This window comes from Eubalaena glacialis, chromosome 15 (assembly GCF_028564815.1).
Source record: "Eubalaena glacialis isolate mEubGla1 chromosome 15, mEubGla1.1.hap2.+ XY, whole genome shotgun sequence".
Classification (NCBI taxonomy): Eukaryota; Metazoa; Chordata; class Mammalia; order Artiodactyla; family Balaenidae; genus Eubalaena; species Eubalaena glacialis.
The window spans coordinates 14602524-14620993 of NC_083730.1; the positions used below are offsets into that span (position 1 = coordinate 14602524).

An 18470-nucleotide genomic window follows, 5' to 3' on the forward strand; every position below is an offset into this window, starting at 1 on the left:
AGTTTGGGGGAAAATGCTGTGCCAGGACTCACTGTTATATCTTTCAATGATATTAACATATCAGTTTATGAGCTGTGGTGTGTTTCCAGTAGGAAATACACAAGTATTAGCCAACACTCCTGAGAGGTTCAGCAAACAGATTGGTGTGCGCTGATGGCAAACACGATATCAACAAGTACTTTTCTCCTCATCTCGCCCAAGGGTTTTTAAAAGCAATGGTTGAGGGGAGAAAAGGAAGACGTTGAGTTTCTCCTCAAATGGTCCAGCCCTTGAAAACTGATAAATACTGTTTTACTTGGACTGTATGTCCTATGTCTCCCGCCTGAAGGAGAAAATAATCATTTTGAAATTTCTTCCTTTGGAGCCATGTAGTCAGAAGCTGTGAAAGCGTTGAAAGTTGCCATTGCTGTCTCCCTGTGTTCCTGGCTGCCGTGAGCTGTCGTGTGCTTCCAGGCGTCTCTGGGCCCCCTGTCACTGAGGGCACCCTGGCCTTGACGGCTGGTGACATTATCTGCCTTACGTATGTCACAGGGAGGGTATTACAGATAAAATTATTATTATAAATCACAAGGTGCTATACATTGTTGCTATTGTATTTTGAGTGTGCAGTCTGCCATGAAGTTATAAAGATGACAGAAAGCCTGTAGCATAAGCTCATTCTATTCATGATAAGAACGGATGGGGTCCTTATTTTCTAGGTTCCTAAGTGACCAAGTAGAAGCACTGGCTCTCTAGTACCTGTGAAAGTCATGTGATTTCTTACTGGTCATTTGACCAGTTGGGTTTAATTTTCTCATCTAAATGGAAACACTAATGCTTGACTGCTTAATGCTGCCCTAGGTGAATTTGGGTGTCCAGACAGTAGGGTGGTACTTCAGTGTAGCTCTGCATTACATTGTCTCAGTTTAGATCTTGGTTCTGAAACTTACTGTCTGGGGGATACTCAGGAAGCTATTTAACCTCTCTGTACCTCAGTTTTGGCATCTGTAAAATGGGCAAATAAGATACCTGAGAAGGCTGCTGTAAGGATTGGCTAAGGCATGTAGAAAACCTGGCACCCATTCTGGGTGTGTCACCATGGCCTACATCCTTACCCTTGAATTTGGGTCAGCTCAGGAGCATGGGTTAGTGTTTTCTCCTCTTTTCCTTCCTCCTTCCTCCTGTCCCTTCAATAAATATTTATTGGATACCTACTACTTTTAGGAACTATACCATGGATACAATGTTTATGCAAAGTAGACACTGTTGTCCAGAACTTTAATGGTTTGAAAGTTTGATTTAAAATGTTGGTACAAAGTGGTGATGGGGTAGGATTGGGTGAGTAAAACCTGTTTGTTTCTGATAGATCTGAAATGTAAGACTTCAAATGGTTTATCTGCACCAACCAGAGTAAGGTCCTAAGATATTCCTTGTAATTATGGGTATCAGTTGATGGTCCCAGGGACCAGGGCAGAGGAAGGTCATTGGAATGATGCTCCAAGTGGTCCCCTGGGGAGAGGACATGGTTCTCTGATCCGATTGGCTGTATGGTCAGTCATGTGTCAGAGCAAACATGGTGATTGGGCGTTTCTGTTTGCCTGGTGCTGTGCCAGCTCTTGAGGGTCCGTGGTCCCTGTCCAGATGGAGCTCCCTGAGCACCAGGAGATTTCACAGTTGAGGGGTGGGGTACTTACAGTGTGGATGCCAGGTAGGAGCTTTAGGAAGCTTTCACCAGATCCCTGAGCTCAAAGAAGCATTTGGGTATTTTATGGTTCATGAAATTGTTTATTTTTTAACTTAGTTTTTGGGTACCATTCACAAACAAGTTTCCCTTACTGTCGCAAATTTATACCTTTTTCATAGAAAATTTTCCAAAACGAAATCCTGTTTTCCCAAGATTTCTCTTAGGATGAATTTCTTGTGCTCTAATCAAGTCTATGTAGCTTGGCCCTGCTTTTCAGCCACAGGTTTCGTTAGTGATTAGAGCTATTAATCAAGTTTGGTGGTGATCATAATAACCGTTTGTGTTATTTTCAACTCTACTTTTCCAGACTAAAAAAGAGAATTATTTTAAGGACATAGAAAAATTCTAGAGAGTGCTCAAAGAAATTTTGTGCTTTCACCAATCCCACTTAGAATTGCCTATGAAAAATGGTAATGAGAATGATAATGATGGTAATGTTTGCGATGATTGCATTTTGCTTTCGGGTGGTTATTCTATGCCAGACAATGTCCTAAGGGCTTTGCACGCATACTCTCATTTTATCACCCAGCAGTTGTATGCGGTCGTGCTTTCTTGGCTTTCACTTTTTACAGAGGAGGGGCACTGAGGCACAACAGGGTTGGATACATTGTCCAAGTTCAAATGTCTCATCAGTGAAAGGTCTACCATTTTATTTCCAAATGAGTCTGATTCAGATGTGCTTTCCACACTACTTTATTATCTCCTTGGGCAAAATCCACAGTTAGGAGGTTGGGTGAGAAGAGCCTCTGAAGGAGACAGGAAAGATATATTAGCTAATTCACCCCAATAGGTCCCTGACAGGTTTGGATGAGGAAGCATCATATTTATCTTGGAGTTAGGGACACTGAGCTGCTGAGAAACTGCAGATTGCCTAAGGTCATAAAGTAAATCATTGATAGAACTTAATCCAGAAGCTGGGTCCTCCTCCACCCCATTCGATGGAGAGTCAGTTTACACAATTGCACAACCTACAGCAATTCAATTGCATGGATGACAGAGAGATCCATTATGTTTTGGATCATCTGAAATCAGAGGTTTAAGAATTTTCAATTTGGATTCAATTCTAAAACTTCTTTTCTTTTCCTATTTTAGAATAGTGCACAGGCTTTGGAGTCTACTCAGAGGTCGCTTTGGGCAGTTACTTCTTAAACCCAGCAACGAATCCTTCCTTTGTGTGGCTGTTGGGAGGAGTGGGTGCTAATGGCACCTGGAACTTTGCGGGTATTTGCTATAATTGCTCAGTGATTGGTCACTTAGTCTGCATTTGAAATAACTTTGGAAGAGAGAGCAGGGCTCTCAAAACTGTAATCATGGGTCTAGGGGAATTCTTCAGGGTCAACTTCAAGGTAGCAGGAATGGAAACTCTGCCATACCACATAGCAGTTGCATCTCAGTTTTTGTGTGTTGGGCACTAGAGACCACCGACTTTGGACAAGGGACTTAGTACTTAGGTTATGAGCTATTGACCCCCCCTGGGCAGGACTTCCCTCCAGAGACTTGGCTTCCAAGTCCTAGTGCATCAGCAGCTCACAGTGAGGGGAGGTAAGGAAAGCTCATGGCCGCCTCCAGGCTCCCCTTCCAGGCTCTTCCCTGGACTGCACTCTAGGATCTCCATCGGCTAACAAGGGTGTGCTGGACATTCTCCATTCATCCCTCCAGATCATTCTCCCATCTTCCCAGACCTTCTTGGGCTGCATCACCCTGGCTTCCTTGCCCTCTGGCTTCAGATTGGGTTGTGCCACTGGCAGGAGATGGAAGGACAAGAGAAGAGAGAAGTCAAAACACATCCCTGTTCCCTCCTTACCTGAGCCCCATTTTCCTACTTCTCTCTTAGCTCCTCCTGGTAGACTACATGACTAATTTTACTGATTCTGGTGACAGCACCCTTCTTTTGCCCTTCAGCCCTGGAGGTGGTGGGGTCTTCCACTGTTGCTAATCCCTGGGGGTCTTGATAGGACTCTCAACCCTGCACAGCCCCGCAGACAGTCCCTTCCTTAACTCTCTTCAAATACTCCTTAGGAAAATGCAGCTGACATTTGAGCACAGGCTTGAAGGAGGCGAGGAGGAAAGACACATCCGTATCTGAGAGAAGAGATTCCAGGGAGAGGGAAGAGCAGGCCCGGAGCAGAGGCAGCAGGGGTGGGCAAGGGGAGGGGGCCCTGGTGTACAATGGGGTCAGATGGTGCGGGGCCCTGTGGGCCATTGCAAGAACTTTGGTTTTACTTCTTGTGACACAAGTGGCTCTTGTAGGGCTTACAGAAGGTGGTTATCGTAGCCTGCTCTGACTTGGGTTGTCACTCCATCACTCTGGGTGCAGTACCGAGAGTAGACGGTAGGGGCGTAAGAAGGGGACAGGGAGCCAGACTGAGATAGTGCCAGTGTGCCTGGTGAGAGGGGTGGTGGCTTGGACCAAGGTGGGGACAGTGGAGTAGACAGAAGAGATTTAGGAAATTTTTTTAAAAGGTGAAGCTGATGGGGTAGATGGAATATGAGGTGTGACAGAGAGAGGTGACCCAGAGGCTGCTGAGGGTTTTGGCTTGAGCTGCTGGAAGGATGCAGTTGCCAGTAGCTGAGATGGGGAGGACTGTGGGGAGAGCAGGTTTGGGGGTGGGTTGGGCGAGGGGACCAAGAATTCCATTCTGGACCTGTTAACTGTGAGAAGTCTGTGAGAAACCCCAGTGGTGATCTCAGATGTGTGACTGTTGTCAATGTTTGAATGGTAGTTTTTAGTTTCCAATTATATCACCCTTGGTGGCTGGCTTTCTCTGAGGTGAGTTTTAGGAAAAAGAAATATTTACAACCGTGGCTGTAGTGATTTTGAGAGTAAGCCTCAAGGCAGAATATGCAATGCCTATATTTTCCATTGATGCAAAACCGTCTTTGCATACTTAACAGATTCAGGACACTTGTGGGAATTTATTCTGAGCCAAGAGACTTTGGGCACTGTTTTACTAGCCTGGCTATAACAACACCAAACCTTTTTAGAGCAGGGCTGTGTGTTATGGCATCATGCAATGAGGGTTTCAAGCCAGACCTCATGCAAATTGAAAGCGCACATTTACCAAAGCCCCAATTTGCTGGTGTGTTAAAGCTTTGCTGCCCTTTTAGGTATGTTTTTGCTTTTCAGTGTTATTCTGGTATCTTTTCCTTGTGCTTTTCTCTCCACGTCTTTATTTCCGAAAGTTCTGTTTTCTTGTTGGTAGTGTCACTGTTGCTCCCAAATTGAAGTTAGACTATGAATCAGGGAAAGAACACCAGTGTTTCTTGAGCAGCTATTATATGCTGGCCATTGGATACCTCCTAACCCATTTAATCCTCAACACAATATTTGGAGATAGGTATGTCTGTTCCTCCTTAACAGATGAGGAAGCTGAAATCAGTGAAGGTAAATGACTTGCAGAAGGCCTGAAGCTAATTAGTCACAAGAGATGAGTTTCCAGTTCCAATTAGTGAATTTCCAAGGTCCCGGGGGCTTCAACTCTGTCCAAACAGAGTTCTCTCTTCGGGCAGTTTAGTGCTTCTGGATATCAGTGCATTCACTGCTTTGTCTGGCTCCCTACTGATGAAGAAGAGGTGAGCAGTAGTAATATTTCTGTGCCTCATGCTTCTTTCATAAATGTTTCTACAAGTTTACCGGGATGTATGGTGCATGCCTGCTGTGTGCTCGGTGTTGGGGGGTGGTGGCAAGTCCTCAGGGGGCTTCCACTCCAGCAAACGTTATGTAAGGAATTACATGGGAGAAGTGTGGGGGGCAAAGAAAGGAGCCGTGCTCTGCGTGTGTGTATCTGTGTTTTGGGACCACCTTTCACCCCACCTCAGTCTCTAAGCCGAAGAGTTGTCCAGCCAAAGAGATAGAAAAAAGGCTCTTTGCTGCAGGAACAGCACCAACCAAGGCCTGAGGTCGGGCCGAGATTGGATTAGATGAGATTGCACAGATGCAGTGGGTAGAGAGGGAGAAGGGGGCCTGCAATAGATAGAAGTGGTCCACTCTTTGGTACTGACTCTTGTACTTTTGTCTTTTTTTTTAAACATCTTTATTGGAGTATCATTGCTTTACAATGTTGTGTTAGTTTCTGCTGTATAACAAAGTGAATCAGCTGTATGCATACATATATCTCCATGTCCCCTCCCTCTTGCGTCTCCCTCCCACCCTCCCTATCCCTCCCCTCTAGGTGGTCACAAAGCACTGAGCTGATCTCCCTGTGCTATTCACCTGCTTCCCACTAGCTATCTGTTTTACATTTGGTAGTGTATATATCTCAATGCTACTCTCTCACTTCATCCCAGCTTACCCTTCCCGCTCCCTGTGTCCTCAAGTCCATTCTCTACATCTGTGTCTTTATTCCTGTCCTGCCCCTAGGTTCATCAGTACCTTTTTTTTTTTTTTTAGATTTCATATATATGTGTTAGCATACGATACTTGTTTTTCTCTTTCTGACTTACTTCACTCTGTATAACAGACTCTAGGTCCATCCACCTCACTACAGATAACTCAATTTCGTTTCTTTTTATGGCTGAGTAATATTCCACTGTATATATATGTGCCACATCTTCTTTATCCATTCATCTGTCAATGGACACTTAGGTTGCTTCCATGTCCTGGTTATTGTAAATAGTGCTGCAGTGAACATTGTGGTACATGACTCTTTTTGAATTATGGTTTTCTCAGGGTATATGTCCAGTAGTGGGATTGCTGGGTCATAGGGTAGTTCTATTTTTAGTTTTTTAAGGAACCTCCATACTGTTCTCCATAGTGGCTGTATCCATTTACATTCCCGCCAACAGTGCAAGAGGGTTCCCTTTTCTCCACATCGTCTCCAGCATTTATTGTTTGTAGATTTTTTGATGCTGGCCATTCTGACTGGTGTGAGGTGATGCCTCATTGTAGTTTTAATTTGCATTTCTCTAATGATTAGTGATGTTGAGCATCCTTTCATGTGTTTGTTGGCTATCTGTATATCTTCTTTGGAGAAATGTCTGTTTAGGTCTTCTGCCCATTTTTGGATTGGGTTGTTTGTTTTTTTCATATTGAGCTGCATGAGCTGCTTGTATGTTTTGGAGATTAATCCTTTGTCAGTTGCTTCATTTGCAAATATTTTCTCCCATTATGAGGGTTGTCTTTTCGTCTTATTTATGCTTTCCTTTGCTGTGCAAAAGCTTTTAAGTTTCATTAGGTCCAATTTGTTTATTTTTGTTTTTATTTCTGTTTCTTTAGGAGGTGGGTCAATAAGGATCTTGCTGTGATTTATGTCATAGAGTGTTCTGCCTATGTTTTCCTCTAAGAGTTTGATAGTGTCTCGCCTTACATTTAGGTCTTTAATCCATTTTGAGTTTATTTTTGTGTATGGTGTTAGGGAGTGTTCTAATTTCATTCTTTTACATGTAGCTGTCCAGTTTTCCCAGCACCACTTATTGAAGAGACTGTCTTTTCTCCATTGTATATCCTTGCCTCCTTTGTCATAGATTAGTTGACCATAGGTACGTGGGTTTATCTCTGGGCTTTCTATCCTGTTCCATTGATCTATGTTTCTGTTTTTGTGCCAGTACCATACTGTCTTGATTACCGTAGCTTTGTAGTATAGTCTGAAGTCCAGGCACCTGATTCCTCCAGCTCAATTTTTCTTTCTCAAGATTGTTTTGGCTATTTGGGGTCTTTTGTGTTTCCATACAAATTGTGCAATTTTTTGTTCTAGTTCTGTGAAAAATGCCACTGGTAGTTTGATAGGGATTCCATTGAATCTGTAGATTGCTTTGGGTAGTATAGTGATTTTCACAATATTGGTTCTTCCCATCCAAGAACATAGTATATCTCTCTATCTGTTCGTATCATCTTTAATTTCTTTTATCAGTGTCTTAGGGTTTTATGCATATAGGTCTTTTGTCTCCTTAGGTAGGTTTATTCCTAGGTATTTTATTCTTTTTGTTGCAGTGATAAATGGGAGTGTTTTCTTAATTTCACTTTCAGATTTTTCATCATTAGTGTATAGGAATGCAAGAGATTTCTGTGCATTAACTTTGTATCCTGCTACTCTACCAAATTCATTGATTAGCTGTAGTAGTTTTCTGGTAGCATCTTTAGGATTGTCTATGTATACTATCATGTCATCTGCAAACAGTGACAGTCTTACTTCTTCTTTTCTGATTTGGATTCCTTTTATTTCTTTTTCTTCTCTGATTGCTGTGGCTAAAACTTCCAAAACTATGTTGAATAATAGTGGTGAGAGTGGACAACCTTGTCTTGTTCCTGATCTTAGAGGAAATGGTTTCAGTTTTTCACCATTGAGAACGATGTTGGCTGTGGGTTTGTCATATATGACCTTTATTATGTTGAGGTAGGTTCCCTCTCTGCCTACTTTCTGGAGAGTTTTTATCATAAATGGGTGTTGAATTTTGTTGAAAGCTTTTCCTGAATCTATTGAGATGATCATATGGTTTTTCTCCTTCAATTTGTTAATATGGTGAATCACATTGATTGATTTATGTATATTGAAGAATCCTTGCATTCCTGGCATAAACCCCACTTGATCATGGTGTATGATCCTTTTAATGTGCTGTTGGATTCTGTTTGCTAGTATTTTGTTGAGGATTTTTACATCTATGTTCATTAGAGATATTGGCCTGTAGTTTTCTTTTTTTGTGACATCTTTCTCTGGTTTTGGTATCAGGGTGATGGTGGCCTCGTAGAATGAGTTTGGGAGTGCTCCTCCCTCTACTATATTTTGGAAGAGTTTGAGAAGGATAGGTGTTAGCTCTTCTCTAAATGTTAGAATTTGCCTGTGAAGCCATCTGGCCCTGGGCTTTTGTTTGTTGGAAAATTTTTAATCACAATTTCAATTTCAGTGCTTGTGATTGGTCTATTTATAGTTTCTATTTCTTCCTGGTTCAGTTTTGGAAGGTTGTGCTTTTCTAAGAATTTGTCCATTTCTTCCAGGTTGTCCATTTTATTGGCATATAGTTGCTTGTAGTAATCTCTCATAATCCTTTGTATTCCTGCAGAGTCAGTTGTTACTTCTCCTTTGCATTTCTAAATCTGTTGATTTGAATCTTCTCCCTTTTTTTCTTGATGAGTCTGGCTAATGGTTTATCAATTTTGTTTATCTTCTCAAAGAACCAGCTTTTAGTTTTATTGATCTTTGCTGTTGTTTCCTTCATTTCTTTTTTATTTATTTCTGATCTGATCTTTATGATTTCTTTCCTTCTGCTAACTTTGGGGTTTTTTTGTTCTTCTTTCTCTAATTGCTTTAGGTGTAAGGTTAGGTTGTTTATTTGAGATGTTCCTTGTTTCTTGAGGTAAGATTGTATTGCTGTAAACTTCCCTCTTAGGACTGCTTTTGCTGCATCCCATAGGTTTTGGGTTGTTGTGTTTTCATTGTCATTAGTTTCTAGGTATTTTTTGATTTCCTCTTTGATTTCTTCAGTGATCTCTTGGTTATTTAGTAGCGTACTGTTTTGCCTACATGTGTTTGTATTTTTTACAGTTTTTTTCCTGTAATTGATATCTAGTCTCATAGCATTGTGGTTAGAAAAGATACTTGATACAATTTCAATTTTCTTAAATTTACCAAGTCTTGATTTGTGACCCAGGATATGATCTATCTTGGAGAATGTTCCATGAGCACTTGAGAAGAAAGAGTATTCTATTGTTTTTGGATGGAATGTCCTATAAATATCAATTGAGTCCATCTTGTTTAATGTATCATTTAAAGCTTGTGTTTCCGTATTTATTTTCATTTTGAATGATCTGTCCATTGGTGGAAGTGGGACGTTAAAGTCCCCTACTATGATTGTGTTACTGTCGATTTCCCCTTTTATGGCTGTTAGCATTTGCCTTATATACTGAGGTGCTCCTATGTTGGGTGCATAAATATTTACAATTGTTATATCTTCTTCTTGGCTTCATCCCTTGATCATTGTGTAGCGTCCTTCTTTGTTTCTTGTAGTAGTCTTGATTTTAAAGTCTATATTGTCTCATATGAGAATTGCTACTCCAGCTTTCTTTTGATTTCCATTTGCGTGGAATATCTTTTTCCATTCTCTCACTTTCAGCCTGTATGTGTCCCTAGGTCTGAAGTGGGTCTCTTGTAGACAGCATATATACGGGTCTTGTTTTGTATCCGTTCAGCCAGTCTATGTCTTTTCGTTGGAGCATTTAATCCATTTACATTTAAGGTAGTTATCGATATATATGTTCCTAGTACCATTTTCTTAATTGTTTTGGGTTTGTTTTATAGGTCTTTTCTTTCTCTTGTGTTTCCTACCTAGAGAAGTTCCTTTAGCATTTGTTGTAAAGCTGGTTTGGTGGTGCTGAATTCTCTTAACTTTTGCTTGTCTGTAAAGGTTTTAATTTGTTGAGATCCTTGCTAGGTAGAGTAATCTTGGTTGTAGGTTTTTCCCTTTCATCACTTTAAATATGTCCTGCCACCCCCTTCTGGCTTGCAGAGTTTCTGCTGAGCGATCAGCCGTTAACCTTACGGGGATTCCCTTGTATGTTAATTGTTGCTTTTCCCTTGCTGCTTTTAATATTTTTTCTTTGTATTTAATTTTTGATAGTTTGATTAATATGTGTCTTGGTATGTTTCTCTTTGGGTTAATCCTATGTGGTACTCTCTGCGCATCCTGGACTTGATTGACTATTTCCTTTCCCATGTTAGGGAAGTTTTTGACTATAACCTCTTCAAATATTTTCTCAGACCCTTTCTTTTTCTTTTCTTCTTCTGGGACCCCTATAATTCGAATGTTGGTGTGTTTAATGTTACCCCAGAGGTCTCGGAGACTGTCCTCAATTCTTTTCATTCTTTTTTCTTTATTTTGCTCCCTGGCAGTTATTTTCACCATTTTATCTTCCAGCTCACTTATCCGTTCTTCTGCCTCAGTTATTCTGCTATTGATTCCTTCTAGAGTATTTTTAATTTCAGTTATTGTATTGTTCATCACTGTTTGTTTGCTGTTTAGTTCTTCTAGATTGTTGTTAAATGTTTCTTGTACTTTCTCCATTCTGTTTCTGAGATTTTGGATCATCTTTGCTATCATTACTCTGTATTATTTTTCAGGTAGGTTGCCTATTTCTTCTTCACTTATTTCGTCTTGTAGGTTTTTACCTTGCTCCTTTGTCTGTAACATATTTTTTTGTCATTTCTTTCTTGTTTTTTTTTTTTTTTTTGATGGGTGGGGCTGTATTCCCGTCTTACTGGTTGTTTGGCCTGAGGTGTCCAGCACTGGAGTTTGCAGGCAGTTGGATAGAGCTGGGTCTTGGTGCTGAGATGAGGACCTCTGGGAGACTTCACTCTGATTAATATTCCCTGGGGTCTGAGGTTCTCTGTTAGTCCAGCGGTTTGGACTCAGAGCTTCCACCACAGGAGCTCGGGTCCGACCTCCAGCCTGGGAATCAATATCCTGCAAGCTGTGTGGCATGGCAAAAAGAGAAAGAAAGAAAGGAAGAAGAAGGAAGGAAGCAGTACAATATCAAAGAATAAAAAACAAAATAAAATTAGAAAGATAAAAAATATATTAGGAAAAATAAAAATATAATTGAAACAACCAGTCGCTGTGGGTTCCTCCCGTCCCCTTAGGTGTCTGTGTTCCCCCACCGGTGCGTGGTAGGTGCCCTAGTTGTGTGGAGACGCGAATTCCGTGTCTTCCTAGTCCGCCATCTTGACTCTACCCTCTTTTTGACTTTTTCATTTTATGATATTGTAGCCACTTTCCAAAATAATCTTTGACGATTTTTTTTTAAAGGTTAGGAAGAAGCCAAGGACAGGAGCCAGCATGGCTGGACTGAGACTCGTGAAAGTGTGTGTTGGCTAAATTTTTGAGCAGGCTTACAGTCAGGTCTACCACATGCAAGTGATTATTAGGAGATGGTTTTAATTGGGAGGACTGTCAGCCGAGCTACCTCTGTTATGGGAAGACAGTTTCTCGAAGAGTGGGGAGTGTTTAGAGGATAGTCACCTAAACTGGGCAATGTCTGAAAGTACGAATGAATGTATCTACCCGTGTGAGATGAGATGATAGAAAAACTCTCAAAATCTGTTGTAAGGGAAGAAACTTTTGTGACTATAAACGTCAAATTTCAGCACCTAATTAGATGAAAGGTGGATGTTTTCTAGCACAAAAGCTTCTGCGTGGCCCAGTCAGTTTGAGTGGCGGCCTGAATGGCATGCACTGTATGCCTAGCTGGTGTGGGGCTGGTGTGCGAACTTGGCAACAGATCTGGCACTCTGAGCCATCGTCATTGTTTAACCGAGTTTTATCTTACCTCCCTAGCCTTTCCCTTCTTCTAGAGCACAGCCAAAGCTGTCACATCTATAAATGAATAAGAAAATCGTCTTAACCCAGCTTCTCTTCTAGCATAAGAATCCTATAATGTTACCAACATTTTTCTACCCTCAGATCCACTTATGGTCCCTGGGAGGAACAGAGGGAATAAAATGAATGAAATAGGCACTTTCTTACTTGCCCTACATAAATTGTTTGTCACTAGGGTGAGTAGGTGAATAAATGCCTTTTTGCAAGGCCATTGTGAATATCTAAAGTTCATCAGAGCCTTTAAGAACTAGGATAAAATGCATTTTGCATGTTCCCTTGAGAAATCAAGTTTCACTGCATCTTATTGCCCTCGTTGGAGGTACAAGTTTTAAGCACATATGGCCTACAGACCCATGCTTTCGTTACTCTTCTTCTCTCATAACCCTCAGAGTTACTGGATAGATGCAAGATGAATAATTTGTTGGATCATTTGTGCTAGTACTTAGAAAAAGAAGCTTACCTTCTAGGTAAAACGTGCTGTGCATGAATACACTACAGACCCGAATATACTTCTCACACACGAACAACGAAACGAGTACACGGAACCCACCAGAGCGAGTGTGGCTTACTGCACCAGATCGAGGTGATGGATGCCCTTTGCCATGTGAAGGATGGCAGTAGGTTATCATTTTTATGATTTCCAGTGTTTTGTTACTGATAACTCTTCCGATTAGTTGGGATTTTATAAAAGAAGTTTGCTCATCAATTTGACTTTGACTCTCATACAAAATGATACCATTTGTGCTCTGTAGAGTTTCACTGTGCTTTTTAGACACCTAGAATACCATATAGGGTTTTATACCATAGCTGCAATCCTGAAGAAAGTTGGTGAGGCTTGATTGAGAAACCAGTGGAAATGGCTAGAAATACACCGTGGACTTAAATCATTTCGAGCTGGAGCTGGTTTTTCTGTGAGGGTCTGCATGAGTTGTAAAGAAAATAGTTTTCCCAATCACTCAGAAGTGGTTATCCACGTTCCCCTGGTACAAGCCTACATGGGCCATTCTAACATCCTTCCCACAGAGCAGGTTGGCAGGCACGTGGCCAGGCCTGAGCTTTAAAATGCAGGACCCTTGGGAGGAAAACCGATCTATACCACATCCATTCTGGGGAGTCAGGTGGTTGTGGTTGATGGGTACTGCCAGAACCCAGTCAGGAAACAGAAAGTGACTGGGTGACGCTTGCTGACCCAGGAAGGCACTCGGTAGGCAAGCATTTGACCTTTTACCATGAAAGAAGGATCGGCCAGAGAAGAACCTCCTGTGGGTCCTAATTTTTGTGAAAATAAGTCTCTAGGGAAACAAAGCCCTTGTGACTCTTGGCCTGAGTCTGACAGCTGCTAGGCTTGTTAAAGAAATGACAGCGGCCTCCAGAAGAGACATAGGCGGCTTGGAACACGAAAGATTGTGTTCTGCTTTTGCATCGTGTGTGTGGTCAGCTGTCAAGAAAACTTTGCTGAGAGTCAGAAAACTAGGCTGCAAAAGCTCTTTCAGGAAATGTTTATAACGTGGAATTATTCTGATCTTCATTGTGTTGGTTGAAAAATGGAACAATGGCTTGTTCATAACAAATTGTTCAGTAGGAAAAAATACAGTAATGGGAATTGCTGGGTAAGTAAATAACAGAGTGAATATGACAAAATTTGTGGTAAAAATAAATGTGAGCCCTTGAAAATATCAGAAGTGAGCTGAGTTTTGTGATTTGCTATTATAGTCCTTGTGCTGACTTTGAAGTTACACCTTCTGGAGTAGTCCTTGGGCCAAATCCAGCCTGCCTCCTGTCTCTGTAAATAAAGTTTTATTAGAACACAGGCACGTCCATCCGCTTGCATATTGTATATGGCTGCTTCCTGCTACGATGGCAGAGTTGAGTAGTGGTAACAGATACAGTAAGACCCACAATAACTAAAGTGTTTACCATCTCTCCCTGTACAGAAAAAGTGTGTTAACTTCTATTCTAGAACTTTGCCACTCAAAGCAGCATTGGTGATTCATTGGTGATTCATTGGCACATTAAAGTTTGAGAAGTAATGGCCTAGGGCATTCTTCATCTGGGGCTTTGGTGATCAAACTCCATGAAGTTATAGGCACAATTCTGTTTGTGTGCTTATGTGTATTTTTCTGCATCTCTACCCTCTCAGAGATGGAGGGGTCTGTACCCTTCATCACTTTCTCAGAATCTGCTTTTCTGTTTTTCTCAGAATCACTGAGAATCATTAGGCTAGAAAAGGAAGGTCTTAACTCAGAATTCATGGATTCATGTTTGAAGTGATGGTTATGAAGATCTCACTACTTTACACCAATAAAAGTCAGACCGAGCTCGTGCTCATTTATTTATTTATGCTTAAATAAAGAATATAAGATTTGCAGCACAGCCTAGTTATAGGATATGACATTTTGTAACTATTATTAATGGATAAGGGACTATTTCATGGATATTGGTTCTTTGAGCCTTAATAGCTATTGTCATATCACATTGTGGTTCTGGAGATATTTATTACATGCCTCTCCCACCTTGGAAAAATGAAAGCCCAAAGGTCCAAAATTATAGGACTTTGTAATGACTTTTTATGGGTACCCACTAGAAATCACTGCTAGTTAGCCTGACAATGTTATTAAATACCCATCATGTATAGAACCCTGTAAGAATTTCTAAAAGGCAGAAGACAGAATCTAAAATGGACTGAGGCTGACTTCTGATCGCCTTTCCTATGAATGGCTGTGTCATGTATTCTGTGGGTATTCCTTACCCTCTATCAGGCTCCTACAGTAGGTATTAGGACCAGACGATTTATATGTCATGTCAAGTTTACCTAGATGGACACATGCTTATGGGGATGGAAGTTGTGCAAATCAGTAGAGGGAGGAATAACAATGGTGCTTTTAGAAAACTGTGGTGTCAGAGGTAGAGAAAGAAAAGCTTAGAAATGCAGGACTATCTGACCTTGGGACAGATATTTTGACCTTGGGATAAAAATAATCATCCTCACAAACCCAAAAAGGTACAGATCACTTTGCTTCACAATCTAAAACTATTTTTTAATCCATTAGAGATCAATGTAGGCTAAGATGGACTACAATTAAGGATTTAAATACTTTTTGGTGCTGATTTTCAATGGGGGTGTTCTCCACTGGAACAAACAGGTCCCTGGGGTCCTGGGTTCTGGGAGCTGGAATGGAGTTGTGTTCAGGGCAAGCCTGGCTCTTGGGCTGCCTGGGACCCAGGGACTCTGAAAGTTCACCTATGAAGCCAAGAAGTTAGAGGCAAACAGTATATGGCTAGGAAAGAGACCAAGGAGGACTCATCAGATGGAACTAGGAGCTTCCAGACCAGAGTGTGAGGCTTTGGAAGAGGAGGAGGAAGAGCTGTGAGAGACAGGACCCCACTCTGTAGGCTTAGCTCCTTGGGGTTGTGGGTTATGAAGAAAATACAGACCAGTTCAAGTTGCAGGATTCTAGGAGATTTTACTGATGTTGAGGCTTGTCTACTTCATAGGAGCAAAACTTTGGACGTTCCAGGGGAGCTCAGAGGTTACATATATTTCCTAACTGTGTCCACTTACAGGGCCTGGGAGTAGCGATATCCAATGGCCATGAGCACATCTATAAGCCAGATCTTGGTTTCTAAATGCCATTCTGCAACTAAAAGGGATGGGCTCCTTGGAGAAATCTGATTCTGGGCCTGGGGAAGGGGAACTATAAGATGAGCCTAAAACACCTTTTTGTGCCACAAAGTAAGGAAGTGCTCAAAGAATGGCGGGGACATGTCAAAAGGACATAGCAGCCAGGTTGACGAAGCTCCCAACAGCCAAACCTGGGTTGTTTTCAGCATCAAAATAAATATAGCTGTAATGGATCATAATTCATTGAGTAATATAAAATCAATGAACCCATACGAATATGAATAAAATAAATAAGGAAGAGAACATTCTATCTTCAGTAGAATGTCCACTAATAAATGTAGTATAAAAGGTAGAATTAAAAATCATCATTGGCAATCATCATGTAATGGTTAAATCAGGCAAGAAATGTTAAAGTGTGCTAAAATTAGTGGGTGAAAGCTTGATAAGGAACAAGATTTACATAGCCTCAGGCTATCTCCACAAAATATTCGGTTGGCCAAAAAGTTCGTTCGGGTTTTTGTTTTCACTCTTACAGAAAACCCGAACGAACTTTTTGGCCATCCCAGTATTTGTTAAATACAAAAGAGAGAGGGATTAAAGAGTAACTTTACCTTGGAGAAACCTGGGAGACACAAGTGATCAAGTTACTGTAACACAATCACTTGCTAAGATAGAAAGAGGAAATTACAACATTGTTTCTGTAATATCTCCCCTCTCCCCTGCCAAAACAAAAAACAAACAAAAAAAAACCTGAATCTCTTCTTGAGAAAACATCAGACAAACTCAAATTTAGGGATATTTTACAAAATAATTTATGGTAATTTTCAAACTGTCAAGTTTATGAAAGTCAGGGAAGACTGAGGAACGGTTCCAGATTGAGGAAGAATGAAGAAACATGACAAGTAAATACAGCCTGTGACTCTGGATTCTATCCCTTTGCATTATTAGGGTATTTGGTGAAATTTGAATGAAGCCTGTGGTAGTGTACCAGTGTTAAGTTCCTGATTTTAATGGTCCTACTGCAGTTAAATAGGAAATACTTTGAGTATACAGGAGTAATGGAACCTCAGGTCTGCAACTTACTTTCAAATGGTTTGGGGAGAGGGGAAGTTATTTGTTTTTTGCAACAATGTGAGGTCCTATGGGTAATCATGTTTATTGATGTTGTGTAAGATGGTGCAAAGTTCAGCTCGGATTGCAGACAAGTGAGGAGGTTGAAGGTGGATTGGGACATTGTGTTGTCTTTATCAGAAAAGCAGGTTCCAGTAGGGACAAGGACGAAGGAGCAAACGGGAAATTGTCAGTTTAGGATAAAGGAGCATCAGCCTATAAAAGGCTATGTAACGCCAAGCATTCCCCAGGAGGGAAGTAAATGGGAGGCAAGGAGTTGAGTCCTGAGAAAAGGGTGGGTCTAAGACTTTGATAGATCTGGTTGTGGAGGTGAAAGCAGGGCCCTCTAGAGGGGCTTTGAACAGCAGACGTGCATCAATCTATGTGCTGTCCTTTGCTGGACCCTCCAATGCCATCCTGGTAAATGGTGGCTCTTCCATCTCTTCCTCGCCATGAATGTCAGTGCCATTTGGGGACGCTCCTGGCTATCCATAGATGCTTTGGGGCCAAGTTGGGCAGGAGAGGTGGTTTGCCGGGGACTTCAGAAGGATTACAACAGTTTATTCTAGAAAGAGAGGTTGTTTTAAGCTCACATTGAGGTACATTTCACTTAATCTCAGTTCTCTGAGATTCATTTCTGTTAACGCTAATGAAAATCTGGCTGGCTCCAAGTACAGGCTGATGGGAGGATTTAAGTATTACTCCTCTGCCTTTGGTGACAGGGCTGATCTTTAGAGTCCTTTTTGTGAGGCTGCTCTGGTCCCTTGAACATGGCAAATAAGTAAAAAGCCAAAAGAGTCTGAAATTGACTCTGTAGGATTGTTTGTATTTCATGGTAACTTAATTCACAGAAGATACGAATGCCTAGCATGTGCTTAAATGCTGTGCTTTACAAAGATAAAGAACACGTATTTCCTGCTCTAGAGGAACCAGAGTCTTGGGGTGAGAATTGTGAGTGAACAAGTAGTTTTAATGCATCATGGGAAGGAGCTTAATAGGGGCTGACAAAGGGCCGAGGAACTGGGGAGGAGGGAACCTTCAACTTTGTAAGGGTTGTGGAGAGACACCTTCAAGTCAGGAGGAACAGTGTGTGTGTTTCTTCAAAGAAAGGCACAGAGGTGAGAAACCAGGAGTTGGAGGGTGTCCTGGAGCCTGGGGGAGGGGGTGGGGGTGGGAGATGGGGCCTGTGTGATTAATGGGGGCCAGATCGAAGGACCTTGTGTGCCACCTCTGAGGAGTCCTGGAGAGAAGAGTGCATCTGGGCAATGTGAGCCAGGAACTGTGCCTGGCAAAAGAGAAAATTAATCAAGAAAAGCACCAAGTCAGTGTATGAGTTTGCTCAGGCTGCCATAATCAGAAGCACCGATTGGGTGGCTTGACCAACAGAAGTTGATTTTCTCACAATTCTGGAGGCTAAGTCGAAGATCAAGGCGTCCACAGGGTTGGCTTCTTTGGAGGATTCTCTCCTTGGCTTGTAGGTGGCCATCTTTCCCCTGTGTCTTCACATGGTCTTCAAAATATCTGTCTGTGCCCCAATTTTCCCTTCTTCTGAGGACATAGTCACAATGGATTCGGGCCACCCTAATGGTCTCATTTTACCTGAATCACCTCTTTAAAGGCCTGTCTCCAAATACAGTCACACTCTGAGGTACTGAGGGTTAGGACTTGGACATTGGAATCTTGCAGGGGGTAGGGAGGTGGGGAGACACC

At 41.6% G+C, this 18470-nt stretch overlaps 1 protein-coding gene across 4 annotated transcripts in view; it reads left to right on the forward strand.

The window, feature by feature from the left end:
* Nucleotides 1-18470, forward strand: part of RNF152 (ring finger protein 152) — a 76496-nt gene that overhangs the window by 32593 nt on the left and 25433 nt on the right. The window contains exon 1 of one of the 4 annotated variants that reach the window (XM_061170076.1): nucleotides 2925-2944. The exons of the other annotated variants lie outside the window; for them this stretch is intronic. The gene's annotated coding sequence lies outside the window, so the exon portion shown is untranslated. Of the gene's footprint in view, nucleotides 1-2924; nucleotides 2945-18470 lie in introns of those variants that run through there. 4 annotated transcript variants of the gene reach the window in all.